General features: G+C 40.9%; 1 long non-coding RNA gene across 3 annotated transcripts in view; it reads left to right on the top strand.

The window, feature by feature from the left end:
- The first annotated feature begins 224 nt into the window (after nt 1–224).
- The window catches only part of LOC116888575, a 37,241-nt gene continuing 14,902 nt past the window's right edge, over nt 225–22,563 (top strand). Inside the window, exons 1-4 of one of the 3 annotated variants that reach the window (XR_004386324.1) lie at nt 228–611; nt 2,159–2,232; nt 4,394–4,448; nt 7,176–7,797. This is a non-coding gene — a long non-coding RNA (uncharacterized LOC116888575). Of the gene's footprint in view, nt 612–2,158; nt 2,233–4,393; nt 7,798–22,563 lie in introns of those variants that run through there. The other 2 variants (XR_004386325.1, XR_004386323.1) reach the window with 2 other exon arrangements.

Raw genomic sequence — 22,563 nt, 5'->3', positions numbered from 1 at the left:
GCTTTTATTTTTCCCTGTAGTCATCTAGCTAATGGCCTAGTGTGGTTTGATTGTGTCTTACACTAAAGCATCCCCTCATAATTTCTGCTCACAGCAGTGGTTTGCTCCTATCTGCTAAGCATCAGCATCTTTCCCCTCCTGTCTCACACGAGAATGATTAGATACTGCGTCACTGAGCATCAGGCTTTTAGCCCCTCCCCCGGGGTCCACAGTGGTTTGATCCTACCTCATGGACTATTAGGTTCTTTCTGATTCCCCCTCTAGCATCACCATTACTAATGGTATGGTCCTTAGCATCAGGTCCTTTTTGTCCCCCACTGGTCTTCTGAGCAGACTTGACGCAGCTTCATCTCATTCCTGATGGATCCTGAGCCCCTCAGTGCTTTACTCCTGCGTGAGCGCTATGAACTGGACCAAATGGGTTGAAAATGGCCAGAAGTTGCTCTTTATCACTTTAGATCTTTTATGATAAAGAAAAAAACTTCAATTTCTGACCAGTTAAAATCCATCTGAGCCAGTAAACGCTCATTGGGCAGAGCTGGAGCCTGAGGTCGGTAAATCCAGGAAGATGGCTGAATGCTTTGCTGACTCAAGCCCAGACAAGGAGCCAGGTATTTATAGAAGTTGAAAGTAATCTGAGAGAAGGAAAAAAGTCTGATTAAGGAAACAGGAGAATATAGGAAGTAGGATTGGTAGAGGGAAGGCTCAGAAGAGGGTGGTGCAACCCGAAGCAATTTTTTTAGAGGTCGAGAGGTCATTTCTAGGAAGCAATGTAGGCTTTGGGGCTGTAAATTCAGCTGTCTAGGAAGCAGTCTGGATGCTGACATCATCTGGTAGGCTGGAGCAGAGAGACTGGGTGGTTTGTGGTGTGTGATGCTGTCTGTCTCTGTAGGCCTGCTCCTAGGGCCATTCTTTATATGTGACTCACCTCGGGTTATTTGATAGTTTCAGGCCTACAAATGGCCACCTTTTCACCCATTTAACCAAGCTGATCATTTAAATTAGGAGGGAGTGAGCAAGTTTGAAGAAATAGCAAATTACAATAGGTAAGACAGGTGTGCATGAATGAGTTGATTAGAATTGAATTGGGGCGCTCACTTTCTAATTTCCGTTTCAGCAAGGTAGTTGTGAATAATAGTACCTCTTTTCTCCATTCTGGCATGGGTTATCCTCAGTGCTGTGGGTTGATGTAGAAACTAGCCTGTATGGTCTGAATTTCTGTTCCTGTGCTTTGTGGGGATAGCAGTGGAAAGGTTGGGGCAAAAACATGGAGGATGAAAACAATGACATTTTCACAGACTGCAGCATTTCTGATGCAGTGGGACAGTGGGCAGGCCCAATGATTTGATGACGACTGATGTACTGCTGCAAGATGGAGGGTGGGGTTGGAGCTGGCTGGTGCAGCTGCCGCGGGCGGGGGGGGGGAAGGGGGGGAGGTGCATGTGGTTCTCTGGCTCCCTTCTTGTAAGCAGAAAAAGAAAGCTCTCCTAGAATGATCTAGAAACTTTAGGGAGGGAAGTTGATCTTTAATGTAAATATACATTTGGAGAATTTGTTAGGATTCTGTGTGTTTAGGAAGATTGCTTCAGTTAGCCACTGCCCATTTCTCCAAAGGGAGGGTGGCGGCCATTTTACTGAAGACAGCTGAATGGCCTTCTCAGGATCGAGGTGGAAAGATTAGAAGGTTTAGAGTCAGATAACCCAGGCTTTGCGAGTCATCCCTGTTATTTGCTATGTGAACATTGAGTAAATTAACCTCCTAAAGACTTGTTACGATATTTTATAGTCTTCCTTAAAAGATAGGAACCTTAGAGTTTTATGCCTTTGGGGGCAAAGTAGCTGACATTCAACCTTTTTGTTTTTATTGCTTTGGATTGTGGGGCAGAGATTATTTTGTATGTATGTATATGTGTGAATAGTTTAGGTTGATACAGACAATTTCTTTCTAAATTATTTTTAGCAGTGTTTTTCCACAAATGAAACCACTGGACTATTTTGAAGATCAAAGGGAAAAATTATTTACTGGAGTTTTTTTTTACAAACTATAAAGTATATATGTGAATATTTGTTTCTATAATAACTTGTTGATTATTACCCAGGCAGTACTGGAGAAACCCAGTGTAAAATGTCTTCTGATACATTTGTTGCACACTCACAGATTTCTTGGATTCCAGATTCACTTCCTTCTTGGCTTCACCCTGGACCTGTGGTGACTGGAGGCTTTGTGATATGGTATGCAGCATCATGAGCCATGGGAGCCCAAATGGGAGAGGCAGGACTGGGGGAGCTGGGGATCACGTCAGAGATGTGGGTATGAGTGGAATGGGGTATCACAATCTGACCTTTAGACATAAAAATGTGGAAAATGACCTGCTTTCAACACCACCTTTGGTCCCCTTGCCTGGATTCTGTTACTGGCCCTGTAAAAAGCAGGATCAGATGAAGGATCATCTGGAAGGGCAATGGTGTGGGCTTTCAGAATGTGGCTGTCCTGATGCTTGAGAGGCAGGTCAGGAGGAATAGCAGAGGTTCAGTTTGAAAAAAAACAATCCATATTGTATAGTGCTATCCACAGTATTCCCATTGGGGAACTCTGTTATGTAGTCAGAATTGGGAGCCAGGAAATGTTGCCTTTTTGATGAGATCAATTAATGAACTGATGGTTACAACATGGCTGTAAGACAAGAAGAGCATGGCAAAGATTTTTGTCGTGGTGCTCTGTGAACAAGATGGAGGACCTATGAGTCAGCATTGCTCTTCTAGTTAGAGCTGAATAGGTCCTTTTAATTTTTTTTCTTTTTATTAACTTGAATATTTCTTATATACATTTTTTAAGTTTATTCCTTTTTCCCGGTTTCAGCAAACATCCCCTCCCCTCTCCTTCTTATGGGTGTTCCCCCCCACCCTCCCCCATTGCCGCCTCCCCCCAACAGTCTAGTTCACTGGGGTTCAGTCTTAGCAGGACCCAGGGCTTCCCCTTCCACTGGTGCTCTTACTAGGATATTCATTGCTACCTATGAGGTCCTTTTAATTTTTAAGGTAATCTTTTATTGAGTATTTACTATGTGCTTGACATGCTGGATGATTTACATACATTACTTATTTTTCTCCCAGAACCACCCATGTAAATGAAGAAACCATTGACAAAAGGTGTCAGTTATTGTCTGCATTTTCTCTGGAGTAAGAATTCTCACCCAGTATGAAAGATGAGGACCCATTCTCTTTGGGATTAACAGGAACACATGGAGAAAGGCATTTCCCCGAGTTCAGCTTTTTCTCAGAAGGTCTGTCCCTCCCTGGGACTATAAAATGCTGTGTGAGCCATTGTGATGGTGGCACGGCTGCAAGGTTTCAGGCACAGCAAGCTAGGGAAAATGTTGAACTTCCCCATGATAAAGAGAGATCCTTGGCAGTAGACTGCAGCACTCTACCTGGCTCTGGCTTGGTTTCTCCATTTTAGTTCACGTTTTGGGTAGAACCATAGAATAGCACACTCCTGAGGTGGGAAGACAGAGCTAGGAATCTATGAAGAATTTATTAGACCACTAAGATAGTCCAATAAAAGCAATATAAATTTGATAAGAACAAGTGTGACATTTTGTGCTTGGTTTATAAAGCAGACAAAATTCCTTTAAAAAAATTACAATTCTAAAGGATGAATCCGTGTTTAAGAAGGAAAAGTCAATGTAAACTCAGGTTATATTATGATAATGTAGGCTCCAAAATTGCAGGAGTCGACCGATTGGTTTATTCTGACCAGCATTTGTAGAACCAAACCTCAAATACTGGGCTTGGTTATATTGTCTTTAAAAAGGGAATACGATGAAACAAAGATGAAAAAAGGGGGCCTAGAGGGTGAATAGGCCATGATTCTTGTCTTCTGACATCTTGTTTTCATCTGTACAATTTGACCCCAAGAGGCAGAATGAGAGTGGTGGGTGAGAGCTTCTAAAGAGCTGACTGGAGAAGCTCGGTCAGAAGGAACTTGCTCCAGGTAGAAGGAAGCACAAGCCACTGATGTGTTCTAGTGACCGAGGCTGTGAGTCATCAGACGTAGCCTTAGTTCTTTAAGTGGTCTTTGGCTGGTGCATGACGGGGCATTGGCTGGCCTGACATAGCCAAATGTGAATTTTCATAACCGGCAAATTATGTATTACTAATCATTTTTAACATGTTATCCAGGTTGGCCTTAGACTTGCTTTGTAGCCAAGGATGACCTTGAACTTCTTCTGATCCTCCTGTCTCTGCTCCTACGTGATGATCTGTGTCACCAACTAGTTGGTTTATTTGGTGCTACGGATTGAACTCTGGACTTGAAGCATGTGAAGGAAGCACTTTACCATTTGAACAACACTCTAGCCTTGTGTGTTAACCCATTTTCTTCTTTTCACAGATGAGGAAACTTAGGCTCCAAGAGCTTCTGTGACTTGTCCAAGGCCATACAGCTAGTAAGTAACCTGGGGTGTGGTATGCTTCAGATCACTGGGTGCATGTGCCTCAGGATTTTCACTCTTACCTGATCATTTCTCCAGTTGAGTAACATGCTGATATTGCCAGAGGCGCATCAGGACTGTGCACAAGTACGTCATATTGGGCTGGGTGCCTGGAGTTGATGAGAGTATTGTGAAGATATATGATCAGCCTTTAGCCCAGCAGGTCCTGGAGGATGAGGTTGGAACACAGCTGAGCTATTACACAGTCAAATGGCATGAACACTTATTCATAATGTCTGTACCTCCCCCAGAACATCGTCCTCTATAGACACTTGGAAGGGCACATCTGTAAGAAGATATGGAGACCTCCCCATTAAAGATCAGAAAAGTGTGGTCAAGAGAGGGGCAGGGACCTCTCCAAGATTTTCTTCTTAATGATTTTGCCCCTGATTCTGCTCGAAATTAATTTTTAAATATGATCAAGAAAATGTAGGCCTCAAGCACATTTGTTTTTTCAGGAAAGACCAATTCCTCTGTGAACCTTGCTAAGATAAGTCTGCAGGGTAGTATTTTCATTTCTTCCTGGTTATTATATAAGCTAGCATCATAGAAATATAAAGATACTATACTTCAGAGTAAGTCAGATTGCGACTAATTCCCTTTCAGAAGCACAGATGGAAATCCACTAAGATTTTCCTGAGCCCTAGGTTCTTTACTTGTAAAATTAGGACTACCAATTTGATTCTATTCCTGTGGAGTTGGAGGTAACTGGGGAAATCTAGATGAAGGGAATCAGGGAAGAGCTAAGGCTCAGAGAGTGTTCCCTTCTAGATAGACAGATGTGAGAATTACTTGTCCTGGGGGCTGTACAGAAAGCCTCATGAGCCCTACACATGTCCTCACCTAAGCAGAAGAATCTCTTCCACAAGATGGCTGTTCATCCACTTTTTTTTTCAGTTCTCTGACTTGATAGCTCTAGATATTAGCCTCTAGACTTAACATGTTTGCTAAGTCTGCATTTGCCTTGGATTCTAGTTTCCTTATTAGCTCATTTGTCCCTTTGAGAATTATTTTGTTTTTGTCACTCTTGGTATAACTTACTCTAAAGCTAAATGCAGTACTTCTGAAATGGGATAGAGTAAAAGGAAAGCCACCATCTCCTTCATTTCAGACACTGTCATTTTATTGGTGTATCCTAAGGCTTCAATAGTTCATGTTTGTTTTGAATACTGCCTTACATAAATGTGTATTAGAGCTAAATTCTCTGTCTTTAGCAGCACACCATACTATCTTCCTGAGTCATTATGATATGCCGTGGCAGTGACACACATGAACTTCACCTGGGAATCTTTTTAAAGGCCAATTCTGAGCCAATCTGTGTGTCCTTTATCGTAAAGAAGGTTAAAATAAAAGCCCCCGCCCCCATATGAGTCTTGGTTTTGCTATGTAGTCCAGGCTGGCCTCTAACTTGTAATCATCCTGCCTCAGCCTCCTGGGTTCTGGGATTACAAGTGTGTGGCATCATACTTGGCCTTCGGTTTGGTTTTGCATATACTACTTTTTCTTCAGAACTGTGTATCAAACCAAAGGCCCTGTGTTTTCTGTACAAGTGCTACCACTGAGCCACAACTTCACCGAGAGGGTCTCATTAAGTTACCTAGTTGGCCCCGGAATAAACGTAACTTGGCTGTGTCAATGTCTGTAGGGTATTTATCTCCTACATTATACCCATAACCAGGAAGAAATGACGTTATACCCATTGCCTATTGATATTTAGCACGTTAGGCCTGAAAACAGAATTTAATAATCTACTAATTCAAGGACAGTTGCAATAAATTCAAAACAGTTCACAAAAACTTATTTTGAAGGAAGGAACATTTTCCAAATAAAACATCTATGAGTTGTGGTCTTTCATTTTTTTAGTAGCTGTCCTTAGTATCTTTCACATTCAGTATTTTGCCATATCACATAGATATGGCTGCTAGAAACCTCATTTTGGGAAGGAGAAACTGTGAATAAGCTTGCAATTTTTTTCTTTTATAAGATTTATTTTCAAGTTGTGTGTGTGTGTGTGTGTGTGTGTGTGTCTATGCATCTGCATCGTGTATAAGTTTATATAACTGAGTACCAAAGAGGATATTGGATCCCCTGGACCCTGAGTCCCAGGCAGTTGTGAGCTGCCTAATGTGCGTGATAGGATCTGAACTCAGGTCCTTTTCCAGAGCCTTAATCTCTGAGCCATCTCTCCATATAGATTCTGAAGATTAGGGAATTTTGACTCCATGAGTTCTCTCTCTGGCAGGGCTTTGGGATCCTCAGAGGTCCCTGGGCAATCCAAGGTTTTCTAAAATAAGTTATGCTTCATGAGACATGGATGTACTTTCACATGGGCCATTTTTTCATTGAAGTAAATCCTGTTTTTACACAAAAGAGCAAATACTGTAAGACTTCACACGATGGGTTTCCTAGAATATAGACATTCGGGAGACAGAGTAGAATAGTGGTTAACACTGGCGAGGAAGGAGGGAGGATTAGAATTCTGTGTAATGGGTAAAAAGTTTCAGTTTGGGAAGCTGAGGGAGCTCAGGGGATGAATAGTTCCAGGCAGTGGGAGTGTGGTAAATGCCACTGAACTGTATAATTTAAAAATGTTGAGTGGTAAACCTCATGTTCTATATAGTTTACTATGATTTAAAACATGAGGATTCCAGATACCCAGTCATCCCTGTTCTGATTCACCAGGTTCACAGTGAGGCACAGAATCAGTTGTAGAAGCACTTCAGGGAATTTGGATACTGTTTGGTGGCCTGGCAAGATCAGCACCCTTACTATTTTAGTCCCTGCCAGTCATCAGCCTCTGGTTTCCCTGTTATCCTCTGCTCCCTGTTATGTAGCTACTAAGTGGCCTAAGAGCCAGCACCTTCACAGAGTAGCAAAGGTAAGGCCGTTCTTCCTTGTTTTTTGTTTTCTGGAAATTGCTTATGCATTTCAGACCCGGCTTACCTGTGTTTGAAGGAGCCTGCACCAGGAGCTGGAAGGACACAGTGCTCATTCTGGGGTCATACTGACTTGAGTTTGGTTCCTATCCAAATGATTTCACACTATCCATCAAATGAAGTTTCAGGTCTATTATTAAAGAAAATATTTAGATACTACAACACATATACACATATCCAGATGTAGGTGACTACATTATTTCAGCTTTGGATGAACTAAATATATAAAATAAGGGAAGAGTTACATGTTTGCCTATTTAAAAATGTAAAACTCTATAAAAACATGAATGACATTAAACATAAGTGGTCAACTGGGCACTCAAATAATAATATAAGGTATATTCTGTCCTTATATTATTTACATATTTGGAAAACTCTTCCATTTACTAACAATAAAAGAATTCAAGTTGGAGTAACAATGACAGGTCGGTGTTGTTGCCTATCATATTAGAAAAGATTTAAGAACTGTGCTGGCCACAGTACAATGATCTTAATCACTTTTTTGTATACTACCAGTGGAGTAAATCAACATGACATCATAGGAAGTGGCTTAGTGGCCTCTACAAAAACTTGTACAAATTTTAGTACATCATTGAAATTGAACTTCAAAGTATGTCTTCTGAGAAGTAAATGTTCAGCTACATATCTATATACCTTTAGTATAATGTTACTTGTAAGAAAAAAATTACAGGGAGTCTTTTAAGAGGGAGAACAGATGTACTGTGCATAGAAACAGGACATAAATGAGCCTTACAAAATCCTTAAATTATTCTCAAAGAACAGTTGATAACATAAAAAACGTTTTAACTTCGTTGAAATAAAGCAGATGACATATAAGTTAAAAATTAAGTTACACTTATATCATAATACACTGAAGTAGGTCAAGTTGAAAATAAATCAGTTTCAGGGTGAAAATCATTTTAAGTGTAATCCAGTACATACAAGTTGAGGGAACCTTCTAACCTGCTCCTCAGTAGCCATCCATCTCATGTAGTTGGGCATGCTTTAGGAGATGGGATAATGAGTTGGCATGAGCAATGGAGTCTTACTGTATTGATCAGACAAGGAAGAATGGACTCACCTTTGGCCATGCACAGAAAGGAAAAATTTCATTGAAACTTCTATGAAATTAGATGAACTGTCTCAGTTCTTAGAAGGCAAGAAGAAGAAGAAGAAGAAGAAGAAGAAGAAGAAGAAGAAGAAGAAGAAGAAGAAGAAGAAGAAGAAGAAGAAGAAGAAGAAGAAGAAGAAGAAGAAGGCGTCAACAACAATGATGATGACTATGACTTTGGAGCTGAGTCTTAAAGGATATGTAGAATCTTAGGGTTGAAATACAGGGTAAGTATTGACCTTTTCAGCTTCAACAGTGATCCCACTCTAGACTCTGAAGTCAATGACTTTAAGAGGCATTGAAAGTGGTTCTCTTTTGGGGATGTATATACCTGGAATTTTCTAGTACTTTCATCTAGGGTTCAGGTAAGTTGCCATAATCTAACGCTCTGACCCTAATTTTAATAGATAAAAGACATAAGAAATATTTCATGGATTGTACACCATCTGATGAGTCACATATATGTGTAAAGTGAAGAATGAGTGAGAGGGGAAGAGATATCAGAGACAGGATGAGAAAGAAACAAATATTTGTTAAGTACTAGTGAGCTCCAATAGTACGTAGGCCATTTTAATTTTACCTAATATGCTTGAGGCCATTATGTAGGCATTCATTCCAAATTCCAGTGTTGCCCTTAAAAATCAATGAGGACAGGAAAGATAGAGCTAGAGTGACAAATGGACAATGGAAGTGATTAGAAGTAGTTGTAGGTAGAAGTATTTCTCAATTAGCTACAGTGAAGGTACAGAGATTATTAATTGGCCTAACTCTAATATAAACATAGATAAGGGGAAATTAATTCATAGAGCTGTACAAGGGTATATGAAACAGGCTATGACCACACCCCACAAACTGAAGACCATGGTACCAATAAGAGGTGATCAGGAGTTGCAACGTGTCTCCCCTGGAGGATGGGATCAGCTACTGAAGGAATTGTTGAGACTGATGTAGGGTATATTGGATGAAAAGAGACTATTCCTTACTTTGTTAACACTTGTACACATATCAGCTCACTCTGCATATGGTGTTTTGGACCATACTAAGTCAGTGACTAGAATACAGGTGTCAATATTTATAAATGTATCTAACATCTCTTGAAGGACACAGAAGAAACATAGTGATCATTCTCTGACAAGAGAACCTGGTAGAAGTGAGAAGAACACTTAGTCAATTTTGTACCTCTTGCTTTTGTATTATACACTACTGCCTGCTTCCAACAAGAAAACTACACACACACACACACACACACACACACACACACACACACACACACACACACCTTCATTTTTATTCAGAACTGTAATCACAATGTGTCCTCTTTCTTGTCCATGAACAACCTCCCCACCGACAATTTAAAACCATATTCTATCCTTACTGGCCACTTGGCATAGGATCTAATTGGCAGGATGGAATTAGCAAAGTAGCCTCCATGTGGGAAAGGGAAGCATACTCTGTGAAGCGGGATCCTGAAGTCAACAGTACTGCTAGTATTACTATTTCTTCAGACTGTTAAGTAGACAGGCAAGAGACCTTCTTCACTGGTTTAAAGGTGGAAGATAAAAACCAAGAAACAAAGATTTGTTGAGAGAAGCTGAAGAAATGGTCAGGGAGAGGTCATGCAGCAACTTACTGAAATCTAGCTGTGTTAAGATAGGTTTGCAAGTGTTAAGATAGGGCTGTTCAGAAAGCCTTCTTCTGTCAGCTATCAGATCCCATATCAAAACATACTCATGACCATTTATATGAGCAAATCTTCAAATTAGTCTTTTGGATTCTGCTGGGTTTTATCAGGCTTATTCAACAAAATTCAAGTGCCTGTTGTGAGGAGGGTCCAGAACAGAGCAGTAGTTGTGGGCATTCACAAAGAGAGAATGTTTCTGCGAAAACCAATGGTTCCTGAATGAGGGTTTTGTGATGGATTAGGGGCCAAGTGTTGTGGATTCTAACAGAGCCGATATAGTGCTTGGTTCCTAGTAGGTGCTCAGTAAGTGTTTGTGACATAATTCGTTTATTGAGCACCTCCTATCAATCAAGCACTGTGCTAGGCTCTGGGGCCACATAGCTAAGTTAGACAAGATGTTCCCTTTTGAGGTCCTTATTTCTAGTAGTGGCTATAGTAGAATGATTAGTTATAACAACAGTGCTGAGAGGGATAAGAGGATATGACCAGGAAACAGAAGCAAGTTGCACTGTGGGAAGAAGCTGCGAATATACACCATTTATTCCAAAACCTTAGGAAGGAAAGGAGAGGTGACAGCAAATGGAGAGGTAAGGCTGAGAAGTTTTACCTTGAGAATGAGAGGCTTGAGCATAATGTTCCCATTAGAGATGGCAGGATGAAGATTCAAGAGTTAAGGCACTGAGCAATGGAAAGTCAGGTAGGTCTGAGGCTATAGAGGGGATGAGAGTGGAACCTGGCTAGGATCTCCAGATGAAGTCTTCTGAAGCACGGGAGTGTGGACTTGCAGGTGGTACCAGGAGATGATGGAGAAAGATACGAGTATGCAAAGGGCAGTGATTGCAACGATAAATTGCAGGTCCTAGGGCAGTTTGAGAAGGTGATTAAGATGCAAATGATGGAAACAAGGAAAAGGCCTTATTGGAGCAGAAGCAGCCAGAGTATACAAATAGAGGATGACACAGGTGTCGTGGTTTGGAATGACAAAAAGATTCTGGGTGTGACCAAGGATGTGAATAAATGGGGTAGGCATAGCAAGAGGTTATGATAGTTGAACCAAGAAGTTAGGGCTTTCTGATTATTTCCCATGGATGTTTAAATCCATGTGATCATACAAAGGCTTGTACCAGGAGTCCAAGATCAATTTTTGGGATTAATGTTTGGAAGAAAGTAAGCAGATACCAGTGACGACAACATTTGCTTGTTGGAGAATGTAAATATCCTAGCTATTCATTACCTGAAACAGGAGGTGAGCGCCTGTCATCCTGGCTTCCCTCCTCATGGAAGTCTTACTGAAATGAGATAGAACACTCCAGCTACAATGGGAATCAACCAGTGTCTATGGAGTACAGCCTGTCCCAGCAGTCCTAGATGCCTAAAGGACTAGCTGTCAGGATAAGGCCTGTGTTACTGTGCTAGTCAGTAACATGCAACTCTGCAGAAGCACTGAGAAGCTCAGGAATGAAGAAAAACGGAATCACACAAAGGAATGGATGTAGTATATTCTAGGTTAATTCCTAGAGAGTGTGGTGCATGCTGATCTTTCAATGTTTTTCCTTGGTCTATACAAGAATAGTGGTGATAATGACACATGAAACAGTTTGTTTGGCCAATGACGTGAGAGGAATGACAGGCAGGGAGGGAAAGACTTTCTGTGACCAGAAGAGTTTTTGAGGTACAATTTTGATTCACAATTGGTGGGGGTGGTATTTTTTGACAAAGAGTAGTGGCAGACATTCTGATCTTTGGCGAAACCTGTGAGGAAAAACTGCAGAAAACATGGAGGAGCTCCGAGAAACACTTAAGATGTTTTCTTTCACAGTAACAGCATCTGGAGCCACAACAAATAGCTATAGTGATGACAGTAGCTAATATACACATAATCTGATCCCATGGAAGGCTCTGTTAAGCATGGTTATTTGCATGAATTCTTTCAGTACTTAACAACAGCTTTTTAAGGTCTAAGTATCTATATTTAATCCATTTACTGTTGTGTAATGAAATACCTGAGACAGGATACTTTAAAAGTCAAAGACTACTTTAGCTTAAGGCCCCTTGACTTTGCAACCAGGGTCCCAAAGCTGTATTAGAATCATATGACAAGGGGCAAAGAGCATGTGTAGGAGACTATAGCTTCCCTCATTCCTTAATCTACCAGAATTCAACTATGAGAGCCCCACCATAATGGCCTTATTTAAACTTAGTCACCTCTTATAGGCCCTGTGTCTAAACAGCATCGTTGAATTAACTTTGTATCTTCTTAATACATTACAGGGGGAAGAAATGTCAACATATAAAGTTGCAAGGCACCCTCAGACTATATACAAATTATTGTGGTACTAGTATTACAATAATTGCTGGTGCTCACTGGTAAAATGCTCAGCTAGCATGTGCAAAGTCATAGGCTCAATCTTTAGTAGCATTAAGTAAACACTTTAGTACTAAGAAAGAGTGTATTAAGTACAAAGCAAGAGTGTATTAGAATTCAAATCCTTGTAACCCATTTTTATGAAGATATGGGTATGAAGAGTGTCAAATATCTATTGTTGGCCTATGTAGACTATAAACTGTAGATTGTATACTTTTAAAAAAGCTCTTGCTGCATTCTTCCTGGGATTTGGTTCCTGTGTATACGAAATAGACTGGTGCCTGCCTGGATTTTTTGTGATTATGACATGCTGTGAAAATTACATGTTGCTGTGAAAGAAATCTGACAGGGGTCAGAAACCTTCAAAAGGGCATATGATTAGCTAGAGCATACTTGGAAAATTGATTGTCTTTGGAAGACGAGACAAGGAGCCTATAAAATGTTTCCCTGGGCTGAAATGAAACCAGGGCTTCAGCATTCCAGATAAGCTATCCACCATTACAATATAAACAGCTTGTTTATCATTTTGTTGAAACCAGGTAGCTCATTATTAACTTGACCATCACTGGTAGTTTAAAAAAGTCTTGAACTGATGATCCTCCAGCCTTAGTCTCACTGGTAGCTGGACTTACAGGCCAGGATTGGCTGGGTGGGTATGTATTTTAAAAGAAATATCCTATTTCAATTACATCCTATAAGTATTTATATTAATTCATTTACTATGAACTGAGAAAATGATGTATATGTATGGCCATTCAAAAGAGTTATTTATCCCTTTGTGGTTCATTGAATTTCATTTTTAATATTCGAACTCAGCAAAACTGTTGCATGTTCTGGTATAACATTTCCTGTACCCCTTTATCTTTCCCATTGCCATTCTGCCTCTCTCCTTCAAGGTCACAGTCCCCTAATTTTTTTCAGCTATCATATTTAACCTTTCTACTTGTGATAAACCACTTGCACGTTCAAGTCTCTCAGTCATTTTGTAATTGCTAGTCTTTGGAACTATTGTGCAGTGGCCTGAGAAGACATTCTTTACATCTCTATATGGCCTCTTCCACCACCATGAGGCGTTGGTTCTCTTGACAAGGACTTTTGTTCCAAGGTCAAGTTTTCCTCAGTTAGTTCTACTTCTCTCATCAGTGTTTATTGTCTTTGATTATTTTTCTAAGTTGGCTGAGGTTCCCAATGTTTGAATTAGCAAGGCAGTGATCTATATAGTCTCAAGGGGCTGATGCTTGCAGCCTTCAGGCATCTCCCATATCCATCTGCTCTTGTAACCATCTCTTCTTCCTCCTTCCCATGCTGTATACAAGGAATGAGCCATAAAAGCAGAAACTCTGTCATTCTTCTGAACCATTTTTTATGTGTCCTCCACTTCAATATTACGTTGCCTGTTTGAGCTTTACTTTGCATAGTAGACTTGCTCAGTCTGGTCACTGTGGATGAGAACCACATTGTTTAAAAGCCCTTCAATATGTGAACTGGTGAAAATCGTGCAGCAGTGGGTTCTGCTGGCTCTGGGATGAGGGCTTCACCTCATGTATTTGTACTGCCCTTATACTAGTTACTGCTGACCTCAGAATCAGGTTGAGAATTCAAAGAAAATCAAACCCTTATGTGTTGCCCTAAGGCAAAACTGTACCTCTTACTACCTTAAGTGCCCGATTTCCATTAACCACATTTTTTTCCCCTGGTGAAAATTAATACCACATTGAAGGAAGATAAAGTCACATGGTCTTTAGCCCAGTGCCAGTACATGATTGTGGATGATGTATAAAGGCAAGCAAAAGATAGGAAGAACTGCTCTGTGACAACATAGAGTCAATCTACACTACTAACATATCCAAAACTGGATAGGACACACCATCTTATAGAATTATCCCTGGCTTCTTTTCTAAACACATGGCACCACAATGAAACAGAGCAGAAAAAGAAGTGCTCTGGTAGGAGCTAGAATGATTTTCTTGCCTTTCTTCAGCTCCAAAAGTAATCTAGCTTTGCCCTCGCTCAATGTCTGCTTACCTCCTTATGTCAGTCTTAATTAACAGCAACAACAAAAGTCCTCAGAGGACTGAGCTCACCATCAGAAAAGGATCATAGAAGTCATCTAATTCACACATACCTCAAGGCCTGCCAAGCTCCTGTGTGGGGTTACACCTAAAACAAACTCTATACAGGGCTTGTCAGGAAAAGCTGTCCAGTTGTTTTTTTCCCACTCAGGGAGCCTGGAGTGCAAAAGAGCAAAGCAATCAGCAGCTTAGCTTTACTGGCCTTCCGGCCACATGCATATATATTTCTCATAAAGCCTTCTTCCCCAATTCCTAGGCTCCAACTCACTTCTCATCCTTGGTTCCTCCCTGAGTGTGGGACACACACACACACACACACACACACACACACGCACGCATGCACGCACACACTCACATGTTCTTAATGCAGAGCTAAGAACATCTACAAAAGAACCATATGGGACACAGCTCCTTTACTCACAGCTGGCTAAAGGTGTTTTAATGTGGATACTTATATATTCAAAGAAAAGTATTAAATACAAGTATCACTTTACAATATTCGGGCAAATTTCATTTTAATGACTATGACTACAAATGGGTCAGAGTTACTGAAGAAAGTAGACACTCATAGAACTTATAGTACAGGGCCTGTTGGTCATTCTGGGAGGGGATATAGCTTTCAAGAGTGGTGTGAAGTTTAGTAGATGATAATAATTCCTGTCTTCAAAGTGCACCCCCACAAATGGCTAAGAGACAAAGTATTTTTAGTTAAAGGAAACAATATAAAGAACTTTTTAAAAGAAAAACAAATCTACCAAAAAATCTAAAAACAACTCTTCACCTGCCTGCAAAAACAAAAACAAAACAAAACACTAACAAACAACAACAAAACACATACACACACACACACACACACACACACACACACCTTAGAGCAGTTAAAAACCAAGATGGTGGTGAGGCACAGCAAAGAAAAATTAAACCAAACCCCATTTTCTTTTTTACAAAGATGATAGAAGAAAAAAAATAAACACAACCTCCATAAAACAACAAAGCAAAACCCACGAAAACCAGAGTAATAGGACATAAAGTAAAAGGAAATCTAATAAAGAGAGAAAGGGAAAAAATTCTCAGCAATGACAATAAAAAATTCTAAACATTGAGAGAATAAAGAGAAATAAATTGTAAAAGGCATTAAGAGAAGGAAAACTCCTGATAAATGTATAATAGAAAAGGAATGAGGCAGGGAGACTCAGCAGGTTAAAAAAAAACCAAAACAAAACAACAGCAAAAACCTTTTGGAGAGATAGGAAGGATTTGCTTTTGTTAGGCTTGTGGAGTGGGAGGTAAATAGCCAGAAAACATGGCTGTCCACAGTGCCCTTTGGGAGCTGTTGGAAGGCATGAAAGGGCATGTTATTGTAACATAGGCAGACAGGCGTTTAAGTGGCTCATTACCACCATATTAACTTTCACATGTGAGTCTGAGAAGCCCCCGAGACCTGCTTTATTTCACCAGGGTCTGAGAGATACCATTTGTTGATGGGCCAGATCTATGATCTGTATTGGGCCCCTGCCTGCCCAGAGAGAGATATAAGTTCAACTTTTTTTTTCAAAAGCTATTTTGAAAATAATGCAGGTTCTGTCTGGACCACATCTGGGTGACTACTAGGTCTTCCCTCAAAGCACTTTAGTCAAGGTTCTGAACACCCAGCCATCCAGATTGCAGGGGCCAAGCCATGTTGTATTCATAAAAATGTGATTTTCCCCATAAATGTGTGTGTGTGTGTGTGTGTGTGTGTGTGTGTGTGTGTGTGATCATAAACAGCCAGAATCCCAATGAGAAACAACTCTAGACAGTCACAGTTCCAAATAGGAATCTCAAAGGCATTCAGCTTCAGATTTGGAATACTGTGTTTACTTTGTCAGTATTATTCATTCTGTCTTTGAAATACTTCTTGCTTAAAAATAATAGTTAAATCCCCTTCCGCGGTCACATTGACTTTTAATTGAGTAGTACAGGGTGGTGTCTAGGAGGAAGCATATTCCTAACATATCCTTTAGTTGAGTCATCCCAACAAGGATCAGGAGAATTTGATGACAATGATTGCAGTGGATGTGCATTCTGACATGCAGGTTTCCTGCTCTGGCCTTTATCTGGCTGGAAGTGAAAGCAACAGGACAGCTGTGGTGATGGGACACCGGGGGAACAAATTTCCCACAGGTCACATCAGTGGGTGGTCAGGAAGCAGACCTCTTTTACACTACCACCACAACCTCCCACCCCCCCTCCAACTGCAGCAAGTTTGTAATTTTTCTGTGTCCTGAAGCCTGGTGCTTCTTGGCTCTGGTATGCAGAGCGGTACTTCTGAGCATTCGGAGAGAGGAGAGCAGGAGTGTTGATAGCACATGTTGCAGTGCCATCCAGATGATGGATCATACTACAAAGCTAAGTTAACATACGTGGGATAGGCATGGAGACTAGAGGAAGGACTAAGATCTAAAGTGAAGCCCAACCTGGAGGAACCATGTAATTTCAGGCAAGTCCCATAACCTCTCTAAACTTCTAGACAAGGAACATACCACATGGAAAATGAGTATCATGACTTTTCCCTCATGAGGAAAATGTAAAAACAGCTCCAAATCAAAAACATAACTATACAGTAGCAGAGATATTGGTCATTAAAGTGGGTTGTAATGGTAATTTGAAGTTGTCATCACACAACAACAGAAAACAAAACCAAACAGGCTGAGAGACTGAGCCCAAGGCAGCTTGGTTCTCCTGATCTTCCAAACATAACTTCCCTCCTAGCTGGCTCTCCACAAACCCCTATTTCAAATGCTGTTCCTTGCCTAACACTCTGAGTGACACTTTCAATGGGAGATCCAAACTTGAAGCTCAAATGGGGAACTTGAATAGACTGGTGATCTGCAGCAGGGGAGTGGACTAGGTTATTGTTTTTACATGCCAAATATTTGCCCCCAAATACTGATGTGTCATGTAGAGCTTCTAATTTATTAGTTCTGCTGGTTATATTATAAAGCATAGAAGACATTCTAAAACAATGGTTACTTTCTGGGGTCATCATTTGCTGAAAGAAAAGGTATTTGACATTAAAAAAGTAGAGATGATAGAATATCGGGATTAGAAATTTTAACTTTATGAAATAATCTGTACAGTCCTGCCTCTCGTTTTCTTTTGGAACAGTGGAATGTTCAACACGAATAGCTGGCAGCTGGGTGCCAGTCTTTTCTCCAGGGCAAATAGTAACACTCAGCTGTGCTACTTTCCCATTTGGGGCCTCGTTTTGCCCATCTCTACAACAGGGGTGATTAAACCTAATGAAATACAAAGTGCTATCCAGATTCTAGAGCTTCTCTCTAGTCCTCATAGTCTTGAATTCCTGCTAGAAACAAAACCTCACTTCCAATTACCTAACCCCGAACCAGGTAGTGGGCACGTCCCATTCCTGGCATACATGAAGGAAAGCCTTTGCCAGCAGCCATGATGCAAAGCACCAGGCCCTTTGATGTCCTTCACAGTTTGGGAGGGGTTGCTTCTGTGCCTCCACAGTGCTGCTTCTTGAACTTTCCCTGTGAACGCTTTTAGTCTGTTTTGCTTCTCACTCACCCCCAAGTCGTACAATTGCAAAGCCTCTTGGACTGCCTCTGCTCTGTGTGTCTGTTTGGGCTTGGTTGCTATAGAGAGATTTTTACCTCTGGTCTCTTTCCTCTCTCCCTTTTGTCTTCCCCAATATGTACTTTCCATGAATTCCTCCCTATTGCTTTTTTTCTCTTGAGACAGAAAGCATGAGCTCAACTGTTGGCATGGTCCATAAATGGCATTGTCTGAATTCTTGGCAAAATCCCAATTGGGGAATATTGGGCTGTAGTTGGTTCTAGGTAGTTGGAGGAAATATAAAATTAATTAGTAACATAATTTAGGGCTTTACCTGCCTTGTAAAAATGCACTAGTGTTTGTACTAGAAAGCACTTTCTGGCTCTAATCCTCCTCCACTGTTCTCAGAAGACTTGGAGTTTAAATGAGACATTTTGAGCTGAGTGGTCATTTTACTGGCAACCCCAGCCTCACTAGTCCTGGGCAAGAAACACAAAAGAAAATGTGGTACTTGAAGGCTACTGTCTTGGAGTCTGAGGCTAGCTCAGTCTGCACTTGTCTTCATTTGTCAGTCCTGCTTCCTTGCCTGCTCCCTGCCTCCAGTGTCTCATTTCATATTGTTCCCTTGGCATCTTATTGTGGGACATCTAAAGAATGAACCACGGAGAAAGCAATAACAATAAATAAATGAAATGAAATAAACTAAATAAATAATAAAACTTTTTAAACAACTGTGACACCAAGAGGCGAGCTCAAGTCACAATGGTTTCGGTAATATTATTATTATTATCATATCTCATCATCATCCATCCCATCATCATCTATCATCATCATCATCATCATCATCATCAAATTTACTTAAAAATAAGCCAAAGTGATACAATTCCAAAATTCAATTTGGATTCAGTTCTTATAATTCCACTGTTATGGTGATCATGTTTTTGTCTGGAAGACTACTGAGGCAGTTTCCTGAACTGCAACCTGCCCAGCCCCCTGCCTTCAATCTCAAGCCCTCTTTCATTGCCTAGAGCCAGGCCTTCAGAGCCCAGGAGTAGTGGAAACATGGCACAATGCCTTCTAGGTTCTTCAGCTATGCTCTCACTGGGAAAATCAACTTTGAAGTAAAGCTGGGTACCTGCCAGAAACCGAAAAGGGTTATTAAAATGGCCTTTTTCAAACCAAGTGATGTTTTGCTAGCAGAGGGTAACAGGTTACTTGGAATCCGAACTGCTTTGGGTTTTGGATTAAATTGCAAAGTTGGCTGAGATTTCAGACCCCCAGGGTCTTGAGGGCTGAAGACACAATTGAAAGCATATTAGATGCTGGCTGCATCTATACAATACCAACCAATGAGTTAAAAAGGGAGAATTCACGAAAATCTGTTTATTTGGTGTCATGAACACAAAAACATAAGCTGGAGTTTAGCCTTGTTCTTTTTAATTTAGTTTTATTTTAATAAATCCAGACTAGAATATTTTGAAAATGGAAATAGCATGCATTTCTACCAAGCATTATACTGCTTTGAATTTCACTATATTCGCTCTCACAGCCCTCCCTCAACTTTAGGTAAGGACCATTCTATCTTAAGGATCAAAGAAAAGGGCCATGTGGGATTCTTTCCAATGTTTTAGTCTCCTAGCTCTTCCTTGCCCTGCCCCAATGCACCTGCAATTGTAGAATTAGCCTTTTAACCTTTTGTTTATTGAGATCTTGAGAAGGCTTTGGTTTCCAAGAGTCCCTTGTTCCAATCTTTATGCTTTGCATGGGTTTTTCTCACCATCTCCTCTAGCTCATAGTTGAAATCCCTGGTAGTCCTAAGCCATGTTCTCCAAGGTATTCTCACTCACCCGGGAAGGTTTGCTTGGTAAAATTCTTAAGGAAAAACCTAGTACAAACTGTATTAATGTTTAAATGGAATCGCTGGCCAGAAAAACCCAGTGTTTGAGTTATTCTTGATTTGAACATGGCCACCTGGATTTCTATAATGGATTTAGTGTTCCATGGCCTGCTTGTGCTTCTCAGGACTTGGAGGCCCCCAAGAAACATGTCCAGAGGGACTAAAAGGTGTTACTGTCAAGGGGTTGCTAGGGTTTGGGGACAGACAGTAACCTATGTGTTTTCTACAACCCAGGGACCCTAGAAGTGACTTGACTGCCTGATTGAAGGAGGTCCCAGTGACTTCATGTTTCATGAGGAGGACCATGTTGCAATCCAGGTTTGGCTAAAGTATTACTGCAATCCAGAGGAGAACAGGGATAAGGGCTTTGCTCTGCAGAATATGTTTTAGTCTGTAGTTGGGAAGCAAGCAGTGATGATGCATGTCAGTCTGTGGTCAGTTGTACTCCCAAGGAACTTTATACATTCTTCCCCCCAGGGTCCATTTGCTAGGAGCAAAGGTAACACACAAAAGCAACAAGTGCACAGAGGGTGCCAACTCAGGGTTAGCACTTCCCACATCATCCTAGTCCAGTTAGACCATCTTAGGCTCTGCCCTGGCCCTCCTAGTTGTCCCTTCCTATGGAATATCTGAGGTGAAGGTTTGTCCTTCATTCTCCAAAAGCAATTGACAGAGGGAAGGTGAGGGAAATTTTCTGCTGCCATGGAAGGCCAGTGCTGGCCAGAGGCCAAGTTTCCTGAGTTTCTCCCAGGCGGATTCCACAATAGATGGGGGTAGGAGGAGGCACAATTGGCCCAGACTGTTTTTATTTGGTCTGCAGTGTGGGAGATCAGACGTTCTGAAGAGAATTGAAAACACTTCTTTCTTTGGATTCTGGGGCTGTGGAGGGGAGCTTGGGGCCCGCCCTTGGCACAGAGAGTTGATTACAAGACATTAAAAAAAAAAAAACCTCCAATATTGTTGCCCAAGGCTGAATTGAAAGTTTTCCTTCTAGTCAGAGCTAACTCCTAAACCCCACACCTTCTTAAGCCTTTGATTAGCAGACACCTGCCACCAAGGAGACTAGAAAATAATAAAGATGCTAGGGGCTGCCCACAAAGTCGCTCAGGTTGGATCAGCACTTACGGAGGCTGGATGGCGGAGCAGTGCTCTGCCACGTCTGCTAGACCCCAAAGAATCCCAAGCTCAGAACTCGGATTCCAAATTAACGAACAAAACAAGATGAAAAAGACAGCTCTCTTTGAATCTGCTGAGGTTTTTTTTTTAATTTCTTATTCATTTATATGTACTGAAGTTATTAAAAACATGACTTCATTAAATGGTGTTGTGTCCAAACCTTAACCTTAGTTGATGGCTCCATCTGAGGCAGGAATGCCAACCACCTCCCATTTTATCAGTGCTTTTTATTCAGAATGTTTTAAGAAAAGAGGAATAGATACAGGAAGATTGCTATATTACTGATGACCACTTTGGGGGGGGTTGTTGTTGACAAGATTGTGTTGGAAGAAACTTGTGGTTGATACAAAGGGAAAAATAATAAGGACTCACAAACAAGAACTCTGCACTTGTTAGATCCCTCAAATCAACTGGCAAACAAACGATCTCTGGAGCTAAAGCACTTTTCATCAGTGCAAAGAATTCTGTGAAAATATTAATGATTACATATTTATAACCCCATGGACTTTCAAAACATAGTTTGGATCACTAAGCATACGGATTTTGATCCAATGGGAGGTCATTGTAAAATGGCTCCTTCTGCAACTGGCCCTGATGAGCTATTTACCCAGAGCAAAGCACATTGGCCCAGTTGTCTTGGTGATAGACGGCTTGGCAACAAGAGCTGTCTGCACAGCTCTGAGGTGGAGTTGAACTGTCTGTAATGTCTCCGTTCAAGTTTGGCTAATTGAAATCAGGAAGAAAAATTAATGTAGAAAGAAGGTGAAAAAAACTACACCTCCAGTTGGGTTTTGCATGCCTGTTAATGTGCTAGTTGGGTTTTTTAAAAATGGATTAGGGAATTCTGTTCTGTTATTTTTACTGTGTTATTGTTATACACGAGATGGCACATTAGCTTCCAAGATAGGGCTAGCAGTTGTGGCAACATGCCAGTTTCCCAAGGACCCCAAGTCAAGTTAAGTTAAACCACTATCCACACGCCATCAGCAGAACGTCTGAGGCAAAGAACAAGAGTAAGTCCGGAACCTGTTTCTAGAAGGTCACACTGCTAATGCCCTGCTAAGAATGTTGTATGCATAGACAAGAAAGGAAGCAATGTGTTCAGAAGCAAAAGAAATAAAGACAGGAGCCCTTAACTAAATCAAGCCTATGGACCTTCAGAATTACATGCATAAAGTTGTGTGTATTCATATTCATTTTTTTTTTAGTCCTTGGCTTTGATTATATTCTCTAAGGAGGTAGCCTACTTCTATAGGTATTCATGTTCACAGGCT

The sequence above is a fragment of the Rattus rattus genome, chromosome X (genome assembly GCF_011064425.1).
Source record: "Rattus rattus isolate New Zealand chromosome X, Rrattus_CSIRO_v1, whole genome shotgun sequence".
NCBI classification, from domain to species: Eukaryota; Metazoa; Chordata; class Mammalia; order Rodentia; family Muridae; genus Rattus; species Rattus rattus.
This window is presented reverse-complemented; position numbering and strand designations above follow the sequence as displayed.